The 21602-nt window shown below is 41.4% G+C and overlaps 1 protein-coding gene across 2 annotated transcripts in view; it reads right to left on the bottom strand.

The window, feature by feature from the left end:
* Window positions 1–21205, bottom strand: part of KANK1 (KN motif and ankyrin repeat domains 1) — a 105793-nt gene extending 84588 nt beyond the window's left edge. For both annotated transcript variants that reach the window (XM_082783455.1, XM_082783457.1), the window contains exons 1-2: window positions 21172–21205; window positions 10846–10973 (exon numbers count right to left, since the gene is read on the bottom strand). The gene's annotated coding sequence lies outside the window, so the exon portion shown is untranslated. The remainder of the gene's footprint in view (window positions 1–10845; window positions 10974–21171) is intronic.
* Window positions 21206–21602: the final 397 nt, after the last annotated feature.

Here is a 21602-nt window from a genome sequence, read left to right as displayed (position 1 = left end):
TCCTTGAACTTCTGAGCACTTTGTTTTCCTAGGTGTCTAAAGAGAAAGCTGATTTCCAATACCATCCAAGCTATTACTCAGTGACCAATGATAGATCGTAAATTGTTTCAGATACCTAGCAAAGAACACAACCCCTCAGCAATCTCTCCTTTTCAACATAGAGTTGCTTGTGTTGTCCAAAGAGAGATTCAAGCTTTAGTCAAATTACTGATTTTTATTCCTGTTTATTTCCAATTAAAAGCTGAGCTAGCCAAACTCAACCAAGCTACATTATTCTGCATTTAAATTCACACTTACCTGCTTAATATGTCCTCAGCCACAACTAAGAGGAATTTTGCAGGAACCTTACAATGCACAGCCAAACATTAAATAAATACACACACACAAAATAACAAGATGCATATTTCTGCAGCCAAGTTGCACCAAACAAGCCAAACTCCTCCCTGAATAGAAATTCCATCAATTACTGACTTTGAAATGCACTCTCCTGCCTTTTCCATTTCTCTTTAAAATGTCAAGAATCCTGCTGAATTACGCCTTTTTCTTCCCCCTCTTAAAATAGAGGGAAGCTGGTAATTAATTTTATACTGAAGAATTTGGAGCAAAATGAAAGAACAGTTAACATGAAGTTATGTGACAGAGAAGAAAGTTGGGATGGCAGCACTGCTCACAAATGAGGAGTAACCTGTCAGAAAACACCAACCCCTCTTTCCTACAATATTTAGTTTGGTCAGAACATGTAATAATCCATACTTCCCTAAGGACAGGTTTAAAATGAGATGTCTTACTACCCTTCTGAATTTGGCACAAGAACTGTTTTTCCCTTTGGGAATCATGGACAAACTCCAGCAACTCTGAAAATGTAAAATGTAAAAAGTTTTTTTTTGTTGTTTGTTTTTTTTTTTGTTTTTTCTCCCACTCTTTTGAAGGTGTTCAGTTTGAAATTTGGTTTAGAAAAAAAAAAAATCAAAACCACAATATTACCTGCTTACCTTTCAGAGAATTAATTTAGAGGTTTTTAGCAAATGTTTTAAGCACAACAACTATTAGCTGCTCTTAACACTGAGCCTCTAGCACTCACATTATGCTGTGCAAACATGCATCTACCCCGATAGCCATGGGCTCCCCTCTTCTGTCCTCTAAAAGGAACTAATACAGGAGCAGGAGACACCACAGGAGGAAGAAGCTACTGGAGAAAGAAGACAGAGCCTCAAGCTCATAGTGACTTGCCAAAGACCTGTGCAAGCTCATTTTAAAGATCATATTAGAAAGGGCACTCGTGTTACACCCAGAAGGACTGATGGTTGCTGTCAGCAATAACAAATACTAAGTGCCTGTACCCAGATCCATCTGGCATGACCATGGCATTGTTAGCATATGGACCTTTACACAATTTGGGAAGCAACAGCAAGCATATTTTCCTTTTATACTCTTTGTTATCAAGGAAGATATCATTTTATCAGTACTAGCTCATCTCTACTGAGGCAGTTATGTCCCTCATCAGCTGCCACTGCATGAAAGCATGGCAGCAAAAGACATCAAAACACTTAAAGCCAAAGTAAAACAAGAGGTCAAGGCTGGAGCAAAACTCACTGAAATCACTTGTGATTTCACTCCAAAGTAAACCACAGGCTCAATCTCAGGAGTAAAGGTGATAACTCCTGAAGAGTTGTACTTAGTTCAGAATTATTAGGGAAAAACTTCTTTGGACATCACAATGCATTAAGCGCTATCATTCATGATGTTCCTTTTAAATGGAATTCTCCAGCCATAAAAAATGTATTTTGTATTTTTTAACTTCACTTTCCAGCATTGCCTTTTTATAGACACACTACATAAACCTTTCTGGAGTAAAATATAAATAAAATGATACAAACAAGAATCTGCATTTTATAGCATGATATTCCACGTACACAAGAATATCTTGGGTTAAACTAGAAAGGGAATGGGTGAGGAACCTTGAAGAACAGTTTAGGATCCAGCTGGATCCAAAACTTTACTCATTTTCCATTTCAAAGCAAACTTCAGCACTAGAAAACAGACCATGCTTCAGGTACTTAATTTGCAGTGAGGCAACACATAACTGCTTATTCAATTATTTTGTAATTAGTTGGAGGCACAATCAGTTTCCCAAACAACATGGTTCAGTTTCTATCTACACAGAAAATTTTCTGCCATTTCTAACCACATTTGTTTATACTGCATATATCTTAGCCATGTTTGCATTGATGCACACTGGGAAAATCTGTGCAGCCATCCCAGCACACCTCATTAAGAGCAGCATGAAAGGGAGTAGGGAAAAGGAGGAGGAGAACAGGAAAGCACCCAGAGGCTATATGTGCTATACATAGCAGATGGGTAATGCGCCTTGGCACTCCACACATCATGGAAACTGGAGGAGACTCACCAGCCAGAATGGTTACTGGGACAAGAGGGCTAAAAACTACTCTGCCCTCTGCCAAAGAAAGGGATGTAACAACTTTGTTGCAGAAAGATAGTCAACAGGCTTCGAGAAAGACAAAGCATGATTAATTATCATGATTCAAGACATTGAATTAGGTAAAGACGTAACTCAACTTACAGCAAGTTTTGCAGAAAAATCATTACTAGCAGAGTTGAAAGTTAGTTTGAGCTAGGTATCTAATGAATCTACTAAACAGCCTCACTAAGAATCAATTTTTGTCACTGCGGAACCCTTCAGAATAGATAATAGCATTACTATCACGATAATTCACTAAAATCAGCAAATAATTCATTATCCTTGAAATTAGTGGACGGGAATGCAGTTTAACAAGAAAAAGGAGAAGAACAGATTTTGCCCATGTAGCTGTGAGACACAATCTTGTGTCCTGCAACCTGGCAGGAAGAACTGGTGTTTGCACTGCAGACAGGAGCTGAGCTACGTTCTGCAACACTAATCCCACCCAGGGTTTCACCTGGCTATGTGGCAACAGACTGCCATGCTGCAGGCTTAAAATAGTGAGGCAATCGGAGCACAAGGCATCTCCATATTATAACCAAGACAGGTTTTGCAGCACTGATCAAGCCTGAAAGAGGCCGCTGAAATTTGTCCCACCCAAACAAGTTTTATGCATCTTTTTGTACAAAGAGAAGGGAGAATGGAAAGAAGATGAGTTTTGTTTCTCTCTTATTAGGGCGTGTTGCAACTTGTCATAGACAGAGCAGTAGGTGCTACACCTAGGTGGGGATGGATGCGTCCACAGGTTTTGCCCATGTGCTTTCAAAAAGAATATTTTTATTCAGTGCCTTTCAAAATAAATAAATCGAAGGTTGTCCACCCTCCCCGCCTTAATTCTTATACTGGAGGGAAAAAATATAATATCTGATATTTTGATGCAGCTGAAAAGGAACTGGAAGTACCACCTCAAAGTAATCGAAGCTTGTCAGACAGCTTTTGTTCAGGGGCCAAGCCCACCTGCCTCAGTTCTCACCTATTGCTCTGTATCACCTTGCACTGGCTGCTAAGAAAAGGCTCACTGTCTGTCTCCCTGTGGGGGAATTGAACCTTTTCAATTCAAAATTCAATTCAAAAAAAAAAAAACACAACAATTTTCAGGCCCTTTTTCAACAGACTATTCCTACAACACCTATGCTGGCTGTATAGGGATAGCAAAACACCGATTTTGTTCCATTTCCTCTCATAGTTTTAAAATCCAAACTTACAAGGGATAGGAAAGACATTGCTACATTGCTATTGTTCGTATGTCTTGAGCATGGCCTACAGAGATTTGTCACATGAATCTGGTCTCTTACCCACTTGTCAAGGCATCCTCTACAACTGCTTTCCCAAGGGTAAAGAATCTGGGAGAGCTCAGGTCAATTGCATGTTAGATTTTTAACTTAGAAACCATTCTGAAAGTCACTTGACCTTTCTGGATTCAGAAATATTTTGTTAGTACAGGGAAATGAAGAAATGTCAGACCGCATTACCTCTCTTTTGTGTTTGTCAGATTACTTCTGATTCACTTCCAGGAAGTAAATAACAAGGTCAGAGTCAATTCATTCATGCCGGAGGAGAGTGCACAGATGCGGAAGAGGGAAATCAGTCCCCATGGCACTTTGATGTTTCCTTATCTTATAGTGTATCATTACAGTAACCACTAATTGTCACAGAAAGACGCTTTTCTAAATTAGAAACATGAGGAACAAGGAATTTTAAAGATTGTATTCCACCGTATTTTTTTCAGGAAAAAAATGTATACGCACACATGCTTGTACTCCAAAACCATCTCAATGGAAGAAAGTCTTTAAGTCTGAATTGTAACAATATGGCTGAACTCTGTTCTTCTGTATGACAACACAAATAGCTTCACACTTGCTAAAAGGAAAAAAAAAAAATAAAATAAAATAAAAATAAAAAGTTTCATATGCATGCAAGTCCCTAAATGCCTGTATTTCTGTACAATCAAAACAAAGGTGTCCTTTTCCACCAGGACAAAAAAAAAATTTAGTTGACACATTATATCTGAATTATAGACATGTCATCTACTGGAAAATTTGGCTCTTTGAGCCCAAGTGAATTATCGCAGACCAATCAGATGACTTGTGGGAAAACTTCCTCTTCCCTTCCAACAACATCTTTCTAAGTAAGCCACAAAATTCATGATTTTGGTTATCAAAACAGTCTACTTCAAGATGTTGATGCTTTAGTTTAAATCCTCACAGCCCCAAGACCCCTTCAAGATAAATGATTTTATATTAGCAGTGAAGGAGTTAGAGATTTACAAAGTCAATAAGAATTCATAACTTCTGCATTTTAATCATTCATTGCCACTGTATTTGATTTACCCCACAATTTCCATCAGAAAATGAAAAAGTTTTGAAGAATGAGTTATTCTCAATGTAAATCTCCAGCACACCTCTGTCAATTATGTTAGGCCTTTCCCCGTTAGTTTTTCCTGCCTCCTGATTGAAACTACACAGCCAGTTTAATTACTTCATTATTTAAAACTTCTTAACTGAAAAGGCTCTAAAAATATGGAAAGCTAAACTAATGCATAGTCATTCTACATGGAATAGAGGAAAGCATTATAAACATCAGTATAGCTTATGAAGATCGAGTACACTCATACTTTCTTCTATCCTAACACTTTGCAAAGAAAAAAAAAACAAACACCTACAGAGGTCTAGAATGCTTCTACTGAAAGATATGTATGCACACAGATAAAGACGGAAATAATTCCCTAGTCAAAGACAATATTTGTTTGCCACAAACTGTACATTCTCTCTGTGATATTAGAATAATAATCTGTGGGAAGCTACCATTCCAGAAATTATAGCATAAAAAGAAGCTTCAGTATTATTTGTAGGGAAGACTAAGCCTTTGATAGTTTTGCTGGCAAGTTTTATTTATTTTATTATTATTATTTTTAATTTCCAGTCTGTTGAGCAGCTCTTGTACCTTTGTTTAACTACAGGGAAAGAACTGTTCAGTTTACAGCACAGTTTTATATGCAAATTATGTTCTGTAGACACTACTCATCGTAAGTGTCAACAGGAGAAAAAAAGCTTGACAAATTTAAGACTGTTGAGATTTTTCATAAACTTTGAAGGAACACTGAAATTACAAAGCACACTGAGCTCACTGTAAAGCATTTTCTCTAAGCATGTGCCAAATCATGTATATTAAAGGACTTTTAAAAAAAATCTACTATGATACCTTATGCTCCATTTTCCATTTCTAATTATTTGTGACAATTTAAAAAGGAGTCCTGTCTTCTTCACACAGTCAGAGTTCTTGTTTTCATAGCTCTCCCAAGTATGGAGCTTGTTTCTACTCTGTGGAAACATTTCTATTGGATTAACTTGTACTGGAAAAAAACAAGCTTTCACACCCATACAAATCAAGATTCAGGAGCAAATTCAGAGCTGAAAACGAAGAGACATTTTACTGCCAAAAAGTTGGGGGGGCTCCTAACAAATCAGCCAGCTGTTGCACTAACAGCATCAAATAAAGAAATTGCAGAGCTTATTCTACTCTTTATCAATAATGCATGGCTGCGCACAGACAATTTATAGCTGTTTTCCATCACTAGGTATTGTGTAGTACTAAATTAAGTCTACAAAATTCAAGGACAGTCCACCCACACAGCTACTGTAAGCCAGCCAGGCCACTTTGAATAAACATTTTAAAGGCATAAAGTGAGTTTTATTAGCATGCAGATCCACAGCTCTTAGTGGACAAAGTATCGCCATTAAAGAAGTAAGAGTACATTTAGCAGAAAGAGCAATGAGTTGCTCTTATGCCTTACATATAAAGAAATAGTAGATTATATATATACACATAGAAGCAACAACTCAACCCTCTGAATTTATTAAGATTAAAATCTAAAGCAAGAGAAGAATTTATTTTCAGCATTAGAAATTGATTGCCATTCTCAGAAAATCCTAAGACAGGTGCTGAATGGGTCAACTTCTGACAACAAAAGAGATAAGAAAAAGATGGTTTTGACCGGTTTTGTTTACACTCAGGTAGCTCTGAAGATTAATAGATTTATATTTTAATCCTTCACAAGTCATAAATCAGAAAAGCACACACAAGGCTTTCATCAGCATAAAGAACTAGTTATCAGAGAGAGGTCTCCTTAACAACACTTATGGCACAGGTACACAAGTGGGAGGTGGGGTTTCCCAGCAGGCACAGTTAAGCAAGAGTTGGTGTGGCATGATCCAGTTATGTTCAGTCAGTCAGTCCTACCTCTTCGTGTCACAGCAGTCCTGGCACGTAGGTGTGTTGTGTTATGTGTGTCAGAAATACACACATTAAAGCACAGAGCACAAGAGCTGGTCACCAGCAGCAAGAGGATGCTGCTGCTGGGTCCCTGCATCCAAGTTTGACCCAGGCTCTGCTCCAGTGGTCAGTAAGGAGACTCCTGAGTCCTGCTTCCAACATGCAGTCAGGTGCAACCAGCTACGGCGTGGATGACAGCACCACCAGGAGGTGGGTTTGTGTCATGTTGTAAACATCTGCTGCTGTTCCTAAAAGAAACACTGTGCTGCCCATGATCCCTCTAAAGACATCAGCAAGGGTGAGGTTTGCAACAGCTTTTATATGAAAGCAGAGTACCACTCCAGACAGGATCCTCCACATCTTGCTGGGTAGCTGGTGTGACATGATGACATCCCTGCCTGGAAAAGTTTTTTAACAGCGTGGGAGGGTGAAGGATGTAATACAGCATAGCAGTGTGATGGCATTGTGGCATGTTCGAGCACAGGTAAGAGCAGGAAGGATATAAGAGACGGGATTTGAGCTACATCTGTTATAAGATGGTCAAGTAGAATAGCCTGGCCAAATAAAACATGACTGAATTTACTGTCAAGGTATGAAGAAGAAAATAAATCAACTCTGATCAGTGAGATATTTGGATTTTCAATTTTTCAATTTTCCAGTGAAAGTATACAATTTTGATCATGTGGATGGAAGAACCGAGTGCACCCTCAGTAAGTCTGCAGGTGACATCACATTGGGGGGGAAGTGTCAATCTGCCAGAGGGTAGGAAGGCCCTGCAGAGGAGCCTGGACAGGATGGGTCAATGAACAGAGGCCAATGGGATGAGGTTCAACATGGCTAAGTGCTGGGTCCTGCACTTTGGGCACAACAACCCCATGCAGCGCTACAGGCTTTGGGCAGAATGGCTGAAAAGCTATGCAGAGGAAAAGGATCTGGGGGTGCTGATTGATGCTTGCCTGGCCATGAGCCAGCAGTGTGCACAGGTGGCCAAGAAGGCCAACAGCATCCTGGCTTGTTCCAGGAATAGCGTAGCCAGCACGGCCAGGGAGGTGATCACCTCCCTGTACTCTGCTCTGGTGTGAGGCTGCATCTCGAGTGCTGTGTTCAGCTTTGGGCCTCTTGCTACAAGAAAGACATCGAGGCCCTGGAGCATGTCCAGAGAAGGGCTACAAAGCTGTTGAAGGGCCTGGAACAAAAGTCCTGTGAGGAGCAGCTGAGGGAACTGGGATTGTTTAGTCTGGAGAAGAGAAGGCTCAGGGGAGACCTTATTGCTCTCCACAGCTACCTGAAAGGGAGCTGTGGGGAGCTCGGGGTCAGCCTCTTCTCTCAGGTAATTAATGATAGGACTAGAGGGAATGGCCTCCAGTTGTGCTAGGGGATGTTTATGTTGGAAATGAGGAGATATTTCTTCTCAGAAAGAGCAGTCAGGCATTGGAATGCGTTGCCCACAGAGGTGGTGGAGTCAACATCCCTGGCGGTGTTTAAGGAAAGGTTGGACGTGGTGCTTAGGGACTTGGTTTAGTGGGCGATATTGGTGGTAGGGTGATGGTTGGACCAGATGATCTTGGAGGTCTCTTCCAACCTTAATGATTCTATATGTTACTGTATAGCAAGTTTAACTTCACCTACAGGAGATGTGCTTTCTTAAAAAGGAGCTATCAGGTATCTCATGACCTTCTGAAGTTAATCAGAGCTTCACTAATCACTGTGGAAAAAGTGATGTAACTGCTCCAGTGAGCCCAGATCATTCAGAAAGTAAGGGTCCAAACTTGACTAAATCTAACTGACACTGTGCCACAGCAATCAGGCCCCAGAGTTTGGTGAAGTTGCATCCACATTGCATCCCTGTGAAAGCAGAATCTGTCTGCTCTGACCTATAGGCAGAAATCATCCAAGATTAAGTTGAAGTGAAATCTAGTCATAAAATCTGTTTTCTCCATGAATAAGCACAAGTATAAAAGCCTAGAGCTGGAAGCTTAAAGAAAAGCAGCTGTTGGATATTTGTAATTTAACCTGCCAGGAGTACAAGGTTTTCTTTACATAATAGGCTGAAGACATGCTGTGAAAAGCAAAACTGCCATTTTGAAGTCTGAGGAGATTGGAATAAAATCCTTGCTTAAATCAAGGCTTCAGGACAAAGAATTGAAAAAAAAAAAAAACAGACAATCCCAGTGAAGCAACCTTGGCTTTATAAATAGGAATTAATTTTATGAAGCCTGCTGTTCAGCTCATGTTACCAAATGTAATTGCTGTGTAGGTCACTGAAGCAGTGCACTTTTAATTGGCTTGTGGACTCTGGCAGAGTTCAGAGATGCACAAAACACTCTCAGGCCATCTTCACCAAGCACATTGTTCCAGCAGGATGCTGGCCTTGCAACCCACAGGCCAAGCACTGAGGTATGTTAGCATGTCAGACAGCAAGTCACCTCTTATTGCAGAGGTATCTGTACAAACACAAAATGCGTGCTCTGTGGTCACAGTCCTGTTCCTTAATGATCTGATGTGCTACCCCATCCTTCCTGAGAAGTAGCCAGGCAGTCAGCAATCATCGCTATTGTCTTTCCATGACTGCTGATACAAGGCTGCTCTGGGTTTTACAACCTTTCTGCACTCATACTCTTCCTCTGTCTGCACGTTTCCTCACAGCCTCCTCCCCTCTTCTCCCATCCTGCACCTTGAACTGCCATCCACACAAGCCCCCAGACATCCACACTGTGACTACACTTATTTACTGACACCTGCCCCACTGCAGAGGGTATGCAGGTTGGGTGTGCCAGTGCAAGCTGGCAGTGTCCCCACCACCACCACGTCTCCTTTGCTCAGAAGGCTGTGCTTGGCTGAGGGCATGCACTTCCACAGCCAGGACAGGGCTGTGGCACACAGCCACACAGGAACTGGGACAAACCTAGGCACAGTGATAATAAGTTTCCTTATTTATCTTTTTTTCTAAGCATTTCTCTTCCCTGCCAGCTACAGCTCTGCCTTGGGGCCCAGAAGCAGTTGTGTCTGCTTTCTCCCTGTACAAAGCAGTTTTGACAGCAGAAAAGACTGGATTCACCTCCCAGTGCCTTTCCCCAAGAAAAGGAGGAGCTTCAGGAGAGCAGCAGCATGAGTGAGAGCCCAGGGCTAGTTTGGAAGGTGCTGGCCCAAGGTCTGTCTGCAGTCAAACTGCAATCTTTGCAGGCTCAATCTTTGCTTGTCAAGAGATGAGTTCAGTTCTAGATGATTCCCCCCTCACACAAACCACAGCACACTGTGGTGCATGTAATGAGGTGGAGGGTAACAAGCCCTAAAAGTAAACAGAAATAGGAGTCAATGGACACTTCAGATAGCAGCTGTCAAACCTGAGGGAATCCAGGAGTCAGTGGCAAAGAGGCCCTTTACAAAGTGATTAGCTCTCTGTGTTTGGCTTACCACATGCTTAATTTGGGAGTCCCTAGTCACCCAGATGACCAGGGCATGGGAGACTGTGCTGTGCACGCATGGGGTGTTGTGCAGACACACTCTGGGCAGCTTCAGTCTGTGCCTGTCTACAGCTCAAAAACCAGTACCACTACCATGAAGCAGATAATATAGGTATGAATCCAAACAGATGGGTGCAAAATACAAGTAAGTATTAATGAAAAGAATGACAGCAGCAGCAGCAGAATGGTCGCTTTTTCAGCCACAGACGTGTCTGTCTTTTACAGTCTTCAGTTTTTATTACCCGTATTTTTGCTGATGAAGAATGTCTCAACCTGACATCAAGTAGACTGAAAACAATCCTTTCACTACTAAAACTTACTAATATACAGATGAAGCATTAAGGCATTTTAATAGAAAGTTATACAAACACTTAAAGAAACTAGAACTGATGATTTAGGAGAAGTCAAGTTACTTCATTGCATCTTATTTCTACCCCACTGAGGCTCAGTGAATTTAGTCATAACTGACAAATACTGGCAGTCTGGTCCAGTCTAATACACAAAATACAGGCATCATGTTAGTATGGTTTATTATAAAGCAAGGGATGGACTGAGGCAATGTGTGGGACCGTATTTATCTATTGTCTTCCCTCTCTCCCCTTACCCTCCAACAAAGAAGCTGCATCTTACCTTAAAAGATTAACAGAAATGCTAGTCCTCTACTTCTCTTTAGCTTTTAGCTTCAGAAATAATGCAGAAGAAACAGCTAGTTCAATACTTCAGCACTTGACAGCACATTCAGGAATCTGAAACTCATCCTACAAGAAGAGAAATGAAAATTAGTCATCATACTTGTTGGGCAATGTATCACATGCTTAAAGCTGCAGATGCCTGGTAATGCCATGCTGTTAAACAATAATGAAGTTCACAATAATCACAAATATGAAAAGTTATGCCATTTTTGGCTTCCAAGGTGCAGTGCACACAAGCAATATTCTGGTTACAGCACCCTGGAAAGAAAGAATGCATCTTGCAACCAATATGTCACCCTGTAGTGCTTTCCCAGTTTAAGAACTCTGTTCAACCAACAGTCAATGCAAATGCATAGAAACAAAGCTTTAGACATGTCATGATAAACCAGTTACGGAAATGCAGCACTAAATGTCTAAGGAATGGTAACCTGGTACTAATTTGAACTGAGAAATGCAGCAGGAGCCCACATGAGCTAAGCAGCAGTGCTATATGATCTGGGAAGATGCTTCTATATATGAATGACATGGAAGCATTTTATAGACTGCAGTAAAGAGACAGTGCCTGCTTTGTCCCATTTCCCTTAGTAGGCTTTTTTAGAAGTCTTATCTTGCAAGAATTTGCACATACTCCTAGCTCTTACACAGTAAAGACATTGAGACTGAAGTTCATACCTGCACCACTGTAGCACACAGGATGGCTCTTCCCTTTTTCCCACAGGGATTCATATGTTCTGCCACCAAGGTTTAGACCACTTGTTTCTCAACTCCAACTCACTTGGCATGTTTAACTCCTAAAACAAGCTAACTTAGCAAAACCACACACACACAGATGCCACCGAGACCCCTGTTCCTGGCTCTCATGCATCCCGTCTCACAACCATTTGCAGGTACAGTCCCAAGTCAGTACTCCAGGGCTGTGCTGGAGACCTTCTGTATGCAGACATTGAGTAGTTTCATGCTGCTGCTGCTGCTAGCACATTTGACAGCTGTCAAGGGATAGGACAGGAGAACAGTTTATATCTAACATGGTTACTTAAGAGGTTTGAAGATTATGTTATGGAAAAAAACCACATCAGGTTTTAACTGTGTACTTTCTTAGAGCTTTGGTATGAGAACACAAGGTGATGATCATTGGCCCAATCTGTAAAACTATAAAGGTGCAAGTTTAATGGAATATAAGTAAATCATACCAGGTAAGAATTAAAGATTTTTTACTGTAAATTAATAGATAAACTGGCACACAAAGCAAGACACGGACCAATGCCTCTACACATACGTTTTTCAAATTCTACTCTGTTTACAAATCCCCAAAATAGCCTTCTAAAGGTAACTGTCTTCAAAAACCAACAGAAGTGGCATTTTTCTTAGGGCACAAGAGCTGTCAATCCCAACATGCAAGAAGCTGGGCAGGGACATCAGGAGACCAGCTTGACTAAGACAAGACCGCTTAGCCAAACTAAAACACAAAAGCAAAATGCATAGGCACTGGAGGCAGAGGTACACATGCTGGGAAGATTATAGGGCTGTGGCCTGGGAGTGCAAGGAGAGGATCAAGACAGCCAAAGCACAGCTGAAACTCAGTTTGACTAGATATATCAACTGACACAAGAAGGGTTTCTTCAAGCACATGGGGCAGCAAAGGAAGATAAACTTTCCCTGCAACGAGCAAAACATGAATGAGTTCTTCAACCTGCATAGAAAAGGCTCCTCAACAGCTTGTTTGCCTCAGTCTTCATAGGTAAGTGCTCTAGCCGCATGGCCGGAGTCACAAAAGGTAAAGGCAGAGACTGAGAGAATAAAGAACTACCCACTGTAGGAGAGGATCAGATGTGAGACCGTCTAAGGAACCTGAAGGTGAACAAGGTCCTCTGGGACCTAATGAGATACACCTGCAGATCTTATGGGAACTGGTGGATGCAAGTTCCTAAGTCACTGTCCATCGGTTGCAGTCCAGCAAAGCTTCCGGTGACTAGAAAAGGGGAACACAAACCCCGTTCTTAAAAATGGAGAAGAGGAAGACCCAGGGAACTACAGGGCATTCTCACATCTATGCCTAGCAAGATCATGGAGAAGATTCTCATGGTAATTAAGCTAAGGTACACATAGAATAGAGAAGTGATTGCTGGCAGCTGACATGGTTCACTAAGGGGCAAACAGTGCCTGACAAATCTGGTGGCCGTCTACAACAGAGTTACAGCATTGATGGTTAAGGGAAGAATAACCAACTTCATCTACCGGGACTCGTGCAAAATATTTGACATTGTCCCACACAATATCCTAGTCTCTAAATTGGAGAGACATTATTTGACAGATAGGCTACTTGGTGGATAATGAATTGGTTGGACGGTCATACTCAGAGCTGAGGTCAATGGCTCAATGTCCAAGTGGAGATCAGTGACTTTTGGTATTCCCCAGAAGTCTCCACTGGGACCAGAGCTATTTAACATCTTTGACAGTGACAAGGACAGTGGGTTTGGGTGCACCTTCAGCAAGTCTGCAGGCAACACCAAGCTGTGTGGTGCAGTCAACATGCTGGAGGGAAGGGATGCCATCCAGAGGACAGGCTCAAGAGGTGGGCCTGTGCAAAAAGCATGAGGTTCAACAAGGCCAAGTGCAAGGTTGTGCACCTGAGTCAGGGCAATCCTGCCCATCTATACAGGCTAGTTAACCAGCAGATAGAGAGCAGCCTTATGGAGAAGAACTTAGGGGTACTAATGAATGAAAAACTACACAAGCTTGCACATCCCAGAAAGACAACCAGATCCAGACTGCATCAAAAGACAGCTGGCCACCAGTTCAAGGGAGATAATTTACAGTGGCCTTCTAGGACCCAAAGAGGGTCTTCTGGAAAGCTAGAGAGGGACTCTTTGTCAGAGAGAGTAGCAAGAGGACAAAGGGTAAATTAGTATATTAAACTAAAAGAGGGTAGCTTTAGATTAGATGTAAGGAAGAAGGGTGGTGAGGCACTGGAACAGGTTGCCCAGAGAAGCTGTGGACGCCCCAACCCTGGAAGTGTTCAAGGACAGGTTGGATGGAGCTTTGAGCAACCTGATCTAGAGAGAGGTGTCCCTGCCCATGGCAGGGTGTTGGAACTACATGATCCAAAGTCCCTTTCTACCTAAATAATTCCCTTAATATTACAGAATAATAGGAAGTATAAGGGTCTGTCTGTGGAAGGAGAAGAGAGGAAGGATTCTGCAGGAAAACCCAAGTAGATGTTACACTCTAGAAAAAAATCCTAAATACAATATCTGTTACAAAACCAGAAATCCAAATGCCCCAGATGTCCCCTTAGTTGAACTTTAAAATAGCATTCAGTGCATCTACACAATACAGAAGTTAACACATGAGGAAACTTGCGATGTTAGAAGACAATTATGTCCTTGGAGCTACATGTTCACAGATAATGGCAAACACCAAAGTCATGGTGTTTGTGTATAATCTCCTGTTCCACACTTTTGTGGAAAGTGTTAAAGCAGCTTCCTGTAAGAGTTTCAAACTGATGCCAAGACTTCAGATCTTCAAGACATTCAGTCAGTTACACAGCCAGGCTGACATTTTGAGGACAATAAAAGTGTTTTTCAAATACCTATTACCATACTCAGAAAGCCTCATCCCCACATCATGGTGTCGTGATTGTTTAGATATTATTCATAAATCATTTTTGCCTCAAAAGATTGTCTTTGGATGCCCTCCCACAGCCATCTTGTCTTTATCAGGTACTCACATTCATCTCATGAGTGTTTGTGCCCACACCTGATGCAGATCAGTATGACAGCATAACTGTGTGATAAAGGCCACAACCATGGAATGGTTTGAGCTCCAAGATGAGCAAGTGATAACTTTGAGAGTTGCACCTCAGAAAACACAAGTCAGATAGGAAGAAAGCTTCAGCTTTGCCTTTTAGCCCAAACAAATCACAATACACACAATCATGCTCCTACATATCTAAGCCCCACCAAAACAAAAACACTGGGTGCTGCACATCCATTTTCCCTTAAGGAGAGAACAAACCACACCTAATAGGTGTTAATCAAAACATCAAACATTAGAAAACATTCTGACAGAATGGAGATTTAGAAAAATATGCAGCATCTCAAGCAAAATTTGAATCTGTATAAAACAGATGTATGTATCCTGTATCAAAAAGCAATTGTTCTTCTAAACTGCCTTGCAAATGGCAATCTAAATTCAGTCCCAGGAAGAAAACAGACTTAATTGATTAACACAACTGAGTGCTAAGTAGAAGCAAAGATAAGCAGAAATGAAAACAGACATACTAAAACAGTTAAGCAGAGATTTTACTTACATCAAGGGAGCAAGTTGGCTGATAAAGTTGTCATCTTTACAGGAAGCTCTAACCTTGATAATACTTTCAATTTAAACAAAGCTCACTATGTAATAGATATTTTGCAAACTCACGTAGGCAGGGCTTCAACAACTTCTCATGGAAAGTCAATGTACTTCACAGGCATATTCCTGCTTGACAAGATCTCTGCAGAGTACTCCAGTACTCCATCTTCTCCTCTTTTCCTTTTTAATATTGTTCAACACCTCCTCCCACACACACCTCCAGCACATGCACCTCCCTCCAGCAGACAGCCAGATTCACTTATCTAAAGAGGAATTTATGCTGGTCTGAAAAAACACCAGCTCCCTCAACTGCAAGGACATGTCTGGATAACATATTGAGATATGCCTTAGATGTTGTGTCAAACACTTCAAAGTCAGTTAAAGATGCACTGCATAGCACCCAAAGGGTAATTACTCTCACTGGGGAAAAAACATTTTAAAATAGATTTGTACATGAAGGTAGCATTTCTAGAAATAAACACATTATTTCCTAGTGAATGCGCTGTATTTTTGGACAGAAAGCCCCCAAGTAGCCAAAAGCAATATTGCATCTTCATACACTTCACTGGCATAAGACCTCATAATTGCTAAAGGAAATAACTAAGGTTACGTCTGCATGGCACAAAGCTCCATGCTAATTAACCTTGCAGAGACACTAATTAATCTGGGCAGGACGCCATGATAACATGACTACACTGCTGTCTTGGGAATCTCCCCATGCCAATGTATCATGCTCTTTGGTCATACACACACACACACACCAGCAGTGTCTTTCGCATAAAAGAGGAGTTTTATGCTTTAGATGAATCCCCATAGAGAGGTGTTTCCTCTCAGAAGCTGCCATATAGTTTTTTTTCATTATTTAAATCTGGGGTCTATGGTATACAACACCAAACTATACACTTAAATAATTCTTACCAAATAGTAAAATAATTGACTGGTGTTACAGAGAATAATTAAGCTGTTAGGAGGACCATAAGAGGATGTATTTATGGACAGTCTTCTTGGCATTTGAAAGTTGGCACAGAAGTTTCAGAAAATCATCTCAGAGGGATAACTGTAAAAAATAGTGATTGTCTATCAGCCCTTCAGTAGCAGCAGTTCACCCCACAACAGTCCAGTTTCTCATCTGGTCCCCAGACAGGACAAGGAGGGGTGCTTGTACGTGATCATGTAAGTGTTCACAAGTTAGTACATTCCAAATAGCAGATAATGGAGCCACTGTAGTTGTTAGCACATTCTCAAGAAGTTAAGTTGTTGCCAAACCAACTCCACAGCTTTCCTTTTAACATTATGGTGACTAAACAAGTCTTGGGCTATAGCCAGAACAGCAGCTACCATATCTGCTATAACTGATGCCACTTCTAGGTACAGAAACCAACTCTTCATATACTGAAAATGGACTTCGAGCTTCTGACTTGTTAAAACACACACCGTAAGTAATAATGTACTGAATAGCAGCTTTAAGTGCCTGTTCCAATAGGAACTGGTCTTTGAACATGCAGAGAGCAAGAAGAAAAAGGGAACATTTGGCATACAACACAACCTGCAACAGAACATAGTCTGCCCAACAGTGCAGAACAGGAGAACACAGAAGTGTCATTCACTGTGGCACAAAACAAGACAGAAAGTCATTCTACTGCCGGGCAGAACAGACAGTTTCAGAGAACAGCCCCTGTTCATCCCTCTTTCTCCTCTCCCTCCTTAATCAACATTTAAAACCAGGGCTTTCCCAGACAATCCTCAAAGTCCTAGACTTAAAGGATGTCCTGGCCGTAAAGGATGGACTCTCAAGCAAGGCAGACCTTCTACAAAGCACAGCCCCATGAATTTATGCCTGAGCTACTTTAGTGTCAGAACTCATATTGCTGGTAAATGGGATACACAAGATCAGCTAAAACCTGGCGGGCAAGGCTGGCTTCTCATGTTTCAGTTAGTTTGCAGGGCCAGAGGTAACAGCACAACAAAGGGCAGCTTCACCTTGGCCCTTGGTTTGCACTACATCAGTCTGAAAACTTCTAGCCCTATGGAAAAAGTGACTGGTTTGAACAAGCGCACTGTTTCCTGTGGCAAAAGCACAGGGACAACTTAATCTTGGAAAGTGCACTGCATTCAGACAAGGACAAACCACATAAACTGCATCAAAGTGCTTTTAAGCCCTCCTTGCTCCTATCACAGACGACAAGCGCTCAAACAAGTCTGTCTGAATTGGTCACGTACCATTTCTACACTACTGGAAAAAGCACCACTGTAAAAAGCATAATCAGATTACTAGAAATGAAATAGCCCTTGATAAGCTGGTGTTAGTTGCAATTCTCATGCTTGGACCCAAGGTGCATCTGCTCAGAAATGGAAAAGTGTTATTAAGAAAACGTATTTGCTACATGATTGCTCTCAAAACTAGTCATCTTTCTTTCACACACATATACATATCAGATACCCACGGAAAAGACTAATAAAAGCTGTCTCCTCCAAGGTGATGAATACTTTTTGACCCAAAGGCTGAGTGTTTTTGGATGGTACACAGTAACAATGACACTTTGGGTAAACACTTTATTCTCTAACCAGCAAAACTGGTCTAGATTGTCACAGAACAGTACAATCCAACAATCCACATGAATAGATGTGCTGAGCCTTAATACCTTTAGCTGTCAACTCAGATGAGACTGACTCAAATCACTGAATCCTCAGAGGCCAGAACATGCCCTACTCCTTCCTTCCTCCAATACCTTGCCTAGGTAAATAGCAGAGTTCATCCTGAGTTTTCTGAAGGGTGATCTTTGCTTAGCAGGACAAACAGTTCTGTGACACAGCCACCACTCCAGATTTTTAGCCGGCAGACAGCAATCTGAGCCCTAACAAGAAACAGGCTAACTTCTTAAACGGAGAAGCAGAACTATCCATTCTCTAACTGATGCTACTATCATACATGAAACTTCACTGAGAGTTCTTAGAGCTCACCCAGCTTTCTTTTATCCCATTTGCAGGGAAGTCACTGCTCATGGACTGTGTCACTCTAGCAAGTAAGAGGAGGGAAAGTCATGAACATACACAAGTTTTTTTCCTCTTCCTTTCTCACATCACCCTTTCTGTAGGGGGGACAAATTCTTTGTTATCTATCCAGATGACTTTAGCCGTCACAAGTCAGATGGCCTAGGTTTAGAAGTGCAACATATTTTCTGTTGCTCTAAAGCAAGATGGATTTTACACAGCTGGTTTAGATGGGCCAAATGTTAGGCAATGAATGGAGTGAAGATAGGGTGTCACAATTGAAGCAAGTTACCTAAAAACAACTCAAGAAAGATGGAAAACTAGGATGACTCTCAGCTACAGATGTCTTCAATTAACCTTTCTCAATACACCATTTCTTTTTTAAACATACTGTATCCAGTTATATCCTTTGCTTGGTCACAATATCATACCATGCAACCCCTCTGGCAAGCAAAGTACCTAATAAATCTGTGCTTGCTCCCTTATGGAGACCAGGGATTACCAAAGGCTGTGAAGGTCATCCTTTTGTTCTACAGTGAAAAAGAACTGGAAAAGGGGAGAATGACACCGAAAGGGGCTATAAGAAACTTCCTTGCTTGCTCAGTTACTAAACACAGATGGGCTTCTTCTGATGAGAGCCACCTGCATACCCCTCTGGTCCCATCAGAGATGGTCCAACAGGAGAGGGAAGCTCCTCAGAATTTCTCCTTAAGAGAATTTCTCATTAAGGAGAGGCTCTGCCAGCTTGTAAAAGGAAGAAGGTTACTTCACTAAGTACACTTAACTTTCAAAGTTAAGTTAAAGATATAGAGCTAGTTGTCATTAGCTCCTGAAATAGCAGCTCAAACACTAATAATTGATGAGCCTCAAAGAGTCTTAACTGCTGGATTTCAAGCAACACAAGCAAGCCTCTGTAAGAACTGCCCTTTCTTTGTGCTGTTGCTCCATCCCCTCATTTCCTATGAGCAGATTCCCCAGCATCAGGTATCACAATGTATCTTCATGGGTGTAACACAGCTAAAGGTGATAACAAAACAAAACATATATAAAGCAGTTAATCTGCTTGAGAACCACACCAAGAACCTGCATGGTAAAGTATACGTGTCCTTCACATCTCCTTATCTAAGCTTGGAGCTTTGGTCCCCCTTTGTCTTGGGACTGGCAACATCCTGAGGCTTCAGGGAAAAAAGACAATAGGACTAACATCCCCTTCTGGCACCAAGGTAAAATTTGGACCAAGTCATTCTGCTTTGCAGCTCAGACTTTTCTATATCTGTTTTGTTCACATACCTTCAGGATTTTCAAATGGGTGTTACCACCATCTCCCTAATGAGATTCCAAAGCACTTACTCCCAAAAGATGGGGTTTTTGGATGAGCTACTGTGGAATAATCTCCAAGATCCATCACTGTTTTGAAATAGCCCTCAGCACCCACCACACACAGTCCTTCTGTTATGGCTCTATGGAATTTCTGATGCCAAACCAAGATGAGAATGTGCTTCTGTCATGCGTTCAGCCTAAAGCTTTGAAGATGGAATGAATTAATGAATTTAATTAGCTGCACAGCACTGATCTGCAGAAGTGTGAACAGTCACTTATCACTGAGGGTTACTGTCATCGCAATGTTGTTTCCCTTGTGCAAAAGGAAAAACAAGAAATACGGCAAACTGTTGCAGATGTTCTGTATCAATGACTTGAGCAAGAAGAGCTAAAACCAAAGTCATTCTGAATTTCTAGGGATCTGGTGACTAAGAAAAGTAAGCAAACAAGCATGTGGCCTCCCAAAGTAAGGCGATATTGTCCTCCAGATTCCCACCATTAGCTCTTAATAAAACTGCTTTCCCCAATTTCATTTCAACTTTATATTTCAAGGAAATGTTTGACTGTGTCCCTCAAATTAAGCAGGGGAGTAGCTGGTCCTCGTCCTAACACAAGGTAAAAAAAATAGCAAGGGGAAGACAAGCACTATTGACATGAAGTGCCAGTCAGGATAGTCTTCTCTGTTGAAATTATCATGGGTAGTATATTCAGCAATGGGCTAGATCAGAAATTCTACAATAAGAAAGTACACACAAGTGTCAATAATCCTGTCCCTTCTGCCAAAAAAAAAAAAAAAAAAGTAGGGAGACAGACATTACAACAATACAATACACTGGATTTTCAAGCTCCAACTCACAAGCATTGAGGTTGTAATTTAACAGCTACCTAATTACTCATACGGGGGAGTAGGGGTTGAGGAAAGTAATGATATACAAAAGTGAATTCTGTTATTTTAAATGTGTTTCCCTCAATGAGCCAGCCAAAAGGAGCAAAACAAAATTGCAAAAATCCTCTCTGTGCACACAGTTCATAAAACATGAAGGTCACAGAGCAAGGCAACCCAACCCAGACCCATTCTCCCTGAAAAGCTGCAGACTTTCATTTGCAAGTACAGCCCGCAGAAGGCGGGGGAGGGAGAGGACAGAAGAAAAACACGCAAAAGCCAGTGCAAAGCTTTGCAACCCTGCTTCATCATGACAATGTGAGGGCTCAGAGTGCTTGCTCAGGATCACCCCCAATGGAAAAAAAAATAAAAAAATCACTAACTTGATCGCTGTCATGCCACAGCTCCAGCCTAACAGACTTTGATTTGTGCAGGATCATCCAGGATGTTGCAGTATCCTGTATGCTGCTTGCCCACCACGGAGATACCGACGGAGGAATTTCTCACACACACACATTACACGCTCTCGGTAATACTTTCACAACATTAAGTACTGCCCTTCAAAAACAAACCACCACTTCAAGCTGCAAGTACTCCCCTATTTAGATATATTTTAAATAGCCCATTAGACTGTAACACTCAAACCTACTCAGCCACACAAAACCGGGCAGATTTCACTATTTCACAAAAAAAAAAATGAAAAAGGACTAAACTTACAGGGTTGTTACTCCACCGTTTCTCTCTAGCACACGGCACATCATTGAACTGCAACGCCTGAAACAGTAACTTGACCTCTCTGGGAAGGTGGGCGGTATTATACAAGCTGAAACATTAGAAACATGCATAATTACGCTGGGTATTTGCCACACATTCTTTCATCCGTGAACAAATATGAATGGAAAAGTCATACTGACACTCCAGGCTTAGATTATGTCCAAACCATCAATTAAGAAGATTTTTTTCATGAGGCCTTGGGAGAACAAAAGTTTTCAGAGCAGGAGAAATTTTCTGTGGAGTTACACTGTGCATATATTACAAAGAGAACACTGCCAGCTCAAGGCTGAGACAACAGTGAGCTAGACCAGGGAATTTCAGCTTTCTTGCCTGCCACCACCGGCAGCTTAGCCTGTCGCTTTGTTCTCCTGGGA

Source organism: Aythya marila (assembly GCF_965140915.1).
Source record: "Aythya marila genome assembly, chromosome: Z".
Classification (NCBI taxonomy): Eukaryota; Metazoa; Chordata; class Aves; order Anseriformes; family Anatidae; genus Aythya; species Aythya marila.
Note: the sequence above shows the minus strand (reverse complement) of the source record. Positions and strands in the feature narration are given on the sequence as shown.